Raw genomic sequence first — 8,966 nt, forward strand, 5'->3', positions numbered from 1 at the left:
TGTGATATTCCTCCATGTTCAAAAATTGTGTTGGGCAAAATATGCTTTCAAATTTAAAAAAAAAAAGAAAAAAAAAAGTGCAGAAAGACAATTCACTAAACGTAAAATTTGGTGATAAACATGGAAAACATGAATCGAGCTCCAAATTGATCTTTAAAAAGAACAAGTACCCAAGATCTCACCAATACTGACAACCACTGCATTGGCCTCCTTGACCACAGCTGCCACGGTCACGTGACTTGTGATCACCATCGTGCCTGCGGCCGCCATCATCCCCGCGGCAGCAAGTTTGACAGTTTTCAGCATACACTGGAGGTTCGGGGGGCTTCACTGAAGACCGATACAATAAAACAGCACCCAACCTGCGGTCTCACGCAGTAAACTCTGCTGGAAGAAGCGCTGAAATTAGGAAGTCAGGAGGAGCAGACAGTGAGGCACACAAAACTAGTGATGGCCGATTTCGAAACACTGCTTCATGAAGCTCCGAAGCTTCATGAATCTTTTTGTTTCGAATCAGTGATTCGGAGCGTGTATCAAACTACCAAAGTCACATGATTTTAGTAAACGAGGCTTCATCACGTCATCACTGTTTCGAAACAGTTCGAAATTTCAATGGTTCACCAACAGAGGGCGATGATAAAGTGAGCCCATGAATCATGCAGATTCACTGAGAACTATTGAACAAGTGTCTAGGGCTTTACCCTATGGTTTTACCTTCCAGCCTTTGCTACTAATTCTTCTCTTAATATCTTGGGCTTGACTGAGACCTGGATTCGTCCAGAGGACTCAGCAACCCCTGCTGCTCTCTCTAACAACTTCACTTTCTCTCATACCCCTCGCCAGTCTGGGAGGGGTGGGGGCACAGGTCTTCTCATGTCTGACAATTGGAAATACTCGACTCATTCGTCTCTGTGCAACTACAATTCATTTGAGTTTCATGCTATTACAATCTCAATTCCTGTCAAAATTCATATCGTAGTAATTTATCGCCCCCAAGGCCAACTGGGTACATTTGTAGAGGAACTGGACATGCTGTTGTCCTCATTCCCAGAGGATGGTAGCCCACTTGTAGTTTTTGGCGATTTCAACATTCATCTAGAGAAGCCTTATGCTTCTGACTTCCACTCTCTGCTAGCCTCATTCGATCTTAATCGGCTCATAACCACAAGTACACACAAATCTGGCAACCAACTTGATCTCATTTACACTCGCAACTGCATCACCGACAACATTCTGGTAAAACCTCTGCACTTTTCTGATCATTTTTTCATTACTTTTAATCTTCAACTCCCCATTTTTTCACCACCAACCCCGCTACCAGTTACCTTCAGACGAAACCTGCGCTCTCTTTCTTCTTCTCATCTTTCCTCTAATGTATCATCCTCCCTTCCCTCACCCTCACAATTCTCATCTCTGGATGTGAATACAGCAACAGACACTTTATGTTCCACATTAACTTCTTCTCTAGATAGTATCTGTCCTCTGTCATCCAGGCCTGCACGTGCCACTCCCTCTAATCCCTGGTTATCTGATGTTCTTCGTGAACATCGGACCAAACTCAGGGCTGCAGAGAGGAAGTGGCACAAATCAAAAGATCAATTTGAACTTTGTAGCTATCAGTCTCTGCTCTCATCCTTTTCTGCTGAAATTCATGCTGCTAAATCCTCCTATTTCCACAACAAAATCAACAGCGCTTCAAACACACGCACACTTTTCAAAACATTAAACTCTTTCCTCTGTCCCCCTCCACCACCACCCACCTCATCCCTTACTGCTGATAATTTTGCTACATTTTTCACTGACAAAACATCTACCATCAGCAGTCAGTTCTCCGCTCCACACACACAGGAACTCTGACCAACCACACACACAGCCACACACCTCCTCTCTTCATTCTCTCCCCTCACTGAGACAGAAGTATCCAAACTTCTCCTCTCCAATCATCCTACTACCTGCCCTCTAGATCCCATCCCCACACACCTTCTACAAGCCATCGCTCCCACACTTTTACCAGCACTGACACACATCATCAACACATCTCTCCACACTGGCACTTTCCCTAACACATTCAAACAGGCTCGGGTAACCCCACTGCTTAAGAAACCCACATTAAACACGTCTCTTGTAGACAGCTACAGACCTGTTTCTCTCCTACCATTCATAGGAAAAACACTTGAACGAGTTGTTTTCAACCAGGTGTCATCTTTCCTCTCACAGAGCAACCAATTGGATGTCAATCAATCTGGTTTCAAGAGTGGCCACTCGACTGAGACTGCACTGCTGTCGGTCACTGAATCCCTGCGAATTGCAAAGGCTGATTCCAAATCATCAGTTCTCATTCTGCTTGATCTATCAGCTGCCTTTGACATGGTGAATCATCAGATCCTCCTGTCCACCCTCTCATCACTGGGCATCACAGGTACTCCACTTCTCTGGTTTGAATCCTATCTCACAGGAAGGTCTTTCAGGGTTGCCTGGAGAGGGGAGGTATCCAAAGCTCATCAGCTGACCACGGGTGTTCCTCAGGGTTCAGTTCTTGGACCCCTCCTCTTCTCCATTTACACTACATCACTTGGTCCCATCATTCAGGCACATGGTTTCTCCTACCATTGCTATGCTGATGACACACAACTCTTCCTTTCATTCCAACCAGATGATCCCACAGTACCTGCACGAATCTCAAGCTGTCTGGCGGACATCTCGGCATGGATGAAAGAACATCATCTACAGCTCAACCTGGCTAAGACTGAGCTTCTCATCTTCCCTGCCAATCCGACTCTAAATCACGATTTCAGCATCCAGCTAGGCACATCCTCAATTACCCCATCAAATTCAGCCAGAAATCGGAGTAATCCTTGATGATCAACTGACCTTCAAAGACCACATTGCAATGACAGCTCGGTCATGCAGATTTGCACTATACAACATCAGGAAAATCAGGCCCTTTCTAACAGAACATGCAACACAACTTCTGGTCCAGGCTCTGGTCATTTCTAGGCTTGATTACTGCAATGCACTTCTGGCTGGACTGCCATCATGCACAATCAAGCCTCTACAAATGATTCAGAACGCAGCAGCACGTCTCGTCTTCAACAAGCCCAAAAGAGCCCACGTCACGCCTCTCTTCATCTCTCTTCACTGGCTACCACTTGCTGCTCGCATCAAATTCAAGGTGTTGATGCTTGCTTACAGATCTGCCACAGGCTCAGCACCCTCCTACTTCCACTCACTCTTACGAGTCTACACTCCTACCAGAAACCTGCGCTCATTAAAGGAGCGAAAGCTTGTGGTACCATCACAGAGAGGCACAAAATCACTTTCCAGAACATTCTCATTCACTGTCCCTTGCTGGTGGAATGATCTTCCTGCCTTCATCCGGAATGCGGAATCCCTATATTCAAAAGACAGCTGAAAACCCATCTCTTTCGTGAGCACTTAACCTCATCTTAAAAAAATAAATAAAAAAAAACTTCTTATTCCTATCCTTTCACTTCCTCTAATCCCTCTCTATTGTAGCTTAGGATAATCTGAGCACTGCCTATAATTTGTATTATGAGCACTTCTTGTCTATTTGCCTCGTCATGACGACTCGCTTGTTGTATTTCCTCACTTGTAAGTCGCTTTGGATAAAAGCGTCTGCCAAATGAATAAATGTAAATGTAAATGTTTACCTGATCTCCGATCAGTTTTATACAGTTGTACATGTTTTAATTATGCATTAGAATAATTAAAATTAATAATGGTAGTTATTAATCTCTTATTGGCCTGTTTAGCTTGAGCCATGGAACAGAGAAACAAGCCTTTAAAATTGATAAAAGAACACAAATTATACAGACACTCTATATTTAATCTTATTAGATGATTAGTTAATTCCATTTAATTGATTTTACTTTAAATAAAACTTTTGCAATACATTTGTTAAAGTGTATTTTTAATGCATGTTTGGCCTGAGTTTTGTTGCATTTGCACTGCTCTGACCACTACGGGTCACCGTGGAGACGGGTGTCAGATTGTTTCGAAGCCTCGAATCATTACGGCACATTTGATTCAGCTGCTTCAGTGTTTCATGAAGCCTCGATCTGCCCATCACTATTCACTACACAAAACTGCAATGAAAACACGTGCTGCTGAATCCCACAACATAAATCGCTGTAAAAAGAGTTTTTGAAAACGCGTTTTTAAAGATCCAAGGAGGTCTGGGCAACTCCAACCCTGATGAAACTCACCTGCCTGTAGCTTCTATTAGCCTAATATTGAAGACCTTGATTGGCTTGTTCAGGTGAGTTTGATTAGGGTTGGAGGAGCGGAGAGCTGAGTTCACGCCTTATGCAGCAGAGCCAGGATTTTTTGGGTGGCCAGGCAAGGGCCAGCAACCAGTCTGGGGTGGCACAGAAATCTTCATTATTTCAACATAAAAATTAGTCTGACTATAATGTACTACTGAACTGCCTACAACACAACTAAAAACAGTTAATTTGTACTTGATTGTAACTGAGATAGTGAATTAGATCATGGAATGCTGAGTGAATTTGACCTTTTATTTATTTATTTATTTATTTTTTAATCATTCCTCACTTGCAGGCATTGAATTTTATGTATAATCAATGAACTTTACATTAATTACATTTGTCAATGAGATAAATCAACTGCCTAAGGACCAAATGCTGAACTGTACACCTGTCACACTCTGAAATTTAATATTGGTTTGGGTAAGAGCTTATTAGAAAATAAATAACTTTAATTTTTATAGAGCATGATCTCATAAATTGTGGATACATTTTTAATGTGTGATGAGAACTTTTTTAATATTTTTTAAAAATGTGTGTGGTGATGGAAATGACGGTGTGGTGGAAATGACAATGAGTTAACGTGAATGTAGAGAAACAGTAGAAATATTTATTAGAAAAATATTTAAATTCATCACACTCATTAAACTCAATTCACAGAATCATAAACATAACCACACCTGTTTTAGTGTAGTGCTGAGTTTGATGTATAAAACTGATTTGTCTCACCGATTAATGTTTACAGTGCATACTGTAAATAACAGACACAAATGATGGCAAGGCAAAAATATAAGCAATAAATGATGCATCAAAATCTCAACTTTGTGAGATAATTATGAGGCTATAATTGTGAGAGTTTGATACTGAAATGTTCTCATTGGTCTCTTCTGTAAAGAGTAACTGTAAAGAACACCTGCAACTGTATCATTTAAACAGAGGTGTGGAATGTGAAAAATTTTAAGCACCTTGAATGTGTGAGTGTATGTATGTTTGCATGTGTGTGAGAGAGAGCGTTTGACAGAGCGTTCTCTCTCTTAAGTCTCTCCTTCAGATTTTATTGGGTCAGCTTTTATTTTGTCCCTATAGGCCTGTGACCTTTCTTTTGTTGTCTTAGGTGGCATCTTAAACACAGAAAAAAAATTAAATCAATTAATATAAAAGTAATATAATTTAGAAATAAAAAAAATCATAATATAATTATATACACTATATTGCCAAAGTTTTGGGACGCCTGCCTTTACGTGCTCATGAACTTTAATGACATCCCATTTTTAATCCATCGGGTTTAATATGGAGTTGGTCAACCTTTTGCAGCTATAACAGCTTCAACTCTTCTGGGAAGGCTTTCCACAAGGTTTAGGAGTGTGTTTATGGGAATTTTTGACCATTCTTCTAGAAGCACATTTGTGAGGTCAGGCAGTTATGTTGGCGAGAAGGCCTGGCTCGCAGTCTCCACTCTGAGGCCGTGTGTCCACCAAAGTATTTTTTCCAGCTGCTAGTGTACTTTTTCAATTGTTTTCAATGGGAACGCCCCGTTTTTTAAACGTCAGGAGCGTAATTAGGCGCTGAGCATCTTTTTCACGCTCAAGCGCTGAGAGCTCTGCATTTTTTACCGGTCGCCTCGAGTTGAAGAATGTTCAACTTTGAGTAAAACGCTGCGCTCATCACTGTCACTTTATAGCTAGCCATCCAATCAGAGAGGAGGAGGGGCGGGAAAAATACTACACCGACCAACTGTCACAACATTCTTGCTGTACAATGACATCAACAAACTGAAGGCCACAAGAAGTTTGGAGGTCTGTAGCTATTGACTCTGCAGAAAGTTGGTGACTTCTGCACACTGTGTGCCTCAGCATGCGCTGACCCCGCTCTGTGATTTTTCGTGGCTGAATTGCTGTTGTTCCCGCAATTGCTTCCATTTTGCTATGATACCACTAACAGTTGACCATGGAATATTTAGTAGTGAGGAAATTTCACGAATGGACTTATGGAATGACTGTGGTGGAAATTACATTTCTGTAGTTTTTTGTGAAAAAATGGAAGATAGCTTCACTGATTATCTTTGAATTAATACTTAGCATTTCATGTATGCAAAATACTCTTATTTAACTTAAAATTTTTAGCTTTTTAAAAACACCCATGAAGGTACAGCATGTTTGGAAATGACATAGAATAAATATATTAACTGATCTAGCAATATTTACCTCGATTTTTCTTCATTTGTTGTTGATGAAAATTTAAAATGTCCAACATGTGCTCTGATGTCACTGAACATTTCCACAGAAACCACTTAAACAATCTTTCAGACAAACTTTTTAAAGGGACATTACAGTGTTGTGGTGGAAATGACACCAATACTGTGTGACAGCTATTTGTATAAAAAGTAATATTGATAATAGTCTCACATTAAATACTATAATGTATTTTAATTATTTTACTAGTGCTTAATTCTGGTACATTAATAGTTACCAGAAAAGTCATATTTTTAAACTGTATTTTCATTGTTGAAGTTTAAAAGTCTGGGTATGCGACAAGGAGAAAACAGTGATTTTGGCACATATAAGAAAAAATCATAATAGAAAGGTAGTAAAAAGTTTTAAAGGTGGTTTTATTGTTAGTTTGATAAAGAAAGAGGAATTTGTCCAAAATTATATGTATTTTATATGCCCAAAGAACATAAAAGTGCCCATAGTCTAAGAATCACCCTTATATCCATTCGCGTGAAGCGAACTACGCATTATGTTAATTATGTTATGGGAGTATGCAGGGTGCGATTTTTTTATTTTTTTGTTAAAAACCACAGTGGAGCTACTATTTTTGGCAGCCGTTACAGAAACATTTTTACAAAAAATCTTCCTATTTAACCTTGAGATTTGAAGTATTAGATTAGATATTTGCAACACTATCTACAACGACACTAATAGGCCTAATTCTTAATTTTTGATAGAAATGCAAAATCAATCGGTAATTATTAGAATAACGAGACACAAACCTCTACATTAAATCACGTTTGGTCCCATTTATTTTTGATCACAGTGCACACAAACTTTTAGTCCAAAACTGCGCACATTTGTAGAAATACACGTGTACCTCAGATATCATTATAGAATATAAGCCGGGCCGTACGCAGGGTTTCATAATTACGGAGGTCAGAAAATGTTGTTTGGGGGACAAAAGTCAGAATTGCGGGATAAACTTGCAATTCAGAAAAGACAGAATAACGAGTATATCTCTCACAATTCAGTTTTTCTTTGTAAGAAATGCGAGATATAAACTCAGATTTACGAGAAATAAAATTCAGAATTGTGAGATATAAACTCGAAATTAACTTTTATATTCTTTTATTTCGTGGCTTCCACTGCTACTGCTCAGCTGTCATTTTCTGAAACCAGGTAGGCTCATCGCAGTTTGAGCGAGTTTATATCACAATTGCGAGTTATAAAGTCAGAATTGTGAGATATAAAGTCGCAATTGCGTGAGAAAAAAAAAATTCAGCAGAGGCAGGGATACACTGACCAGAAGGGGGGAAATCCCCCCGTCCCCCCCTACAAATCGCACCCTGCATAGATGTCACTTTCCCGCCGAGAGCGCTCCCCCAGGCCCCAGCTGGACTGAGTGGCAAAAGAACCTGCTGCGTGACTGGATTTACAGGGGAAACTGAAAACGAGAGTAAAATAAACGATTACACTAAAGGTTGGGCTCGAAAGTGTTCCTTATTACATGTCAATTAAACTAATCCATGGATACTGACATGCAGCCAGGACATTTCCTGACATTTATATGTGCCGAGGAAATGAAGTAAATCTGCCTGTGAACGCTTTGGGTAGGTCTAAATCCGAATATCAAAAACTTGTATAGTTTTTGTCAGTGTTTATTTAAAAGCACCACATTATGAGCATATAAGACGATACCTATTTAATTGATGATTTGTCAACACAATATATAACAATACAGTATATACTGTATGGTTTTAACTCAAAATCCAACATTTTTGACACAAAATAAGTGTGAATCTGTTTCTTAGTCCCGCTGTGTCTGAAACTGAAAAAAACCCCGCATTTTTAGGACCCTGTGGTTTTTTGTTGTTGTTGTTGTTTTTTTTGTTGTTTTTTTGTAAGTTATGTCTGCATCAATATGCTAGTATAACGGTGATAATATATACTTTCTTTCAGGAACAGACAAAACAGGAGAATATGGGAAAACAACTTGTTCTTCGTTTATTACTTTCTGTGTTCGTACAACATGCAGCCTGGAGCGCCCTTCAGTGGCAACAGGTGGTCAGGTTGAATTAACCCAAAAACATCACAGTTTTTATGTATGTATAACAGTTTATACTATTTTATAGAACTTACTATTCATTGTATTTATCTGTATTTATTTTATTATTTTTCAATAATTATTTAATTGTTTAACTGTATACATTTAATTGATATATCGTTCTTCTAACCAACTCCTAATCCTAAATACACCCATTGGTAACCCTTAAAATATTTAACCTGATTTGTTTAAATATATGAGCTACTTTATTCTGGTTTTAAATGTATTTTTCTTGGAAAGACTGATGTGCTGACAGTGACTTTCACATTCAAGTTTTAAATGGCCGTGCTCTTGTTAAAAAATAAGCTGGGGAGATAAAAGAATAAGTGACGCGTATAATTTGTGTATGTAGGCTACAGGATA

The sequence above is a fragment of the Chanodichthys erythropterus genome, chromosome 13 (genome assembly GCF_024489055.1).
Source record: "Chanodichthys erythropterus isolate Z2021 chromosome 13, ASM2448905v1, whole genome shotgun sequence".
NCBI lineage: Eukaryota > Metazoa > Chordata > Actinopteri > Cypriniformes > Xenocyprididae > Chanodichthys > Chanodichthys erythropterus.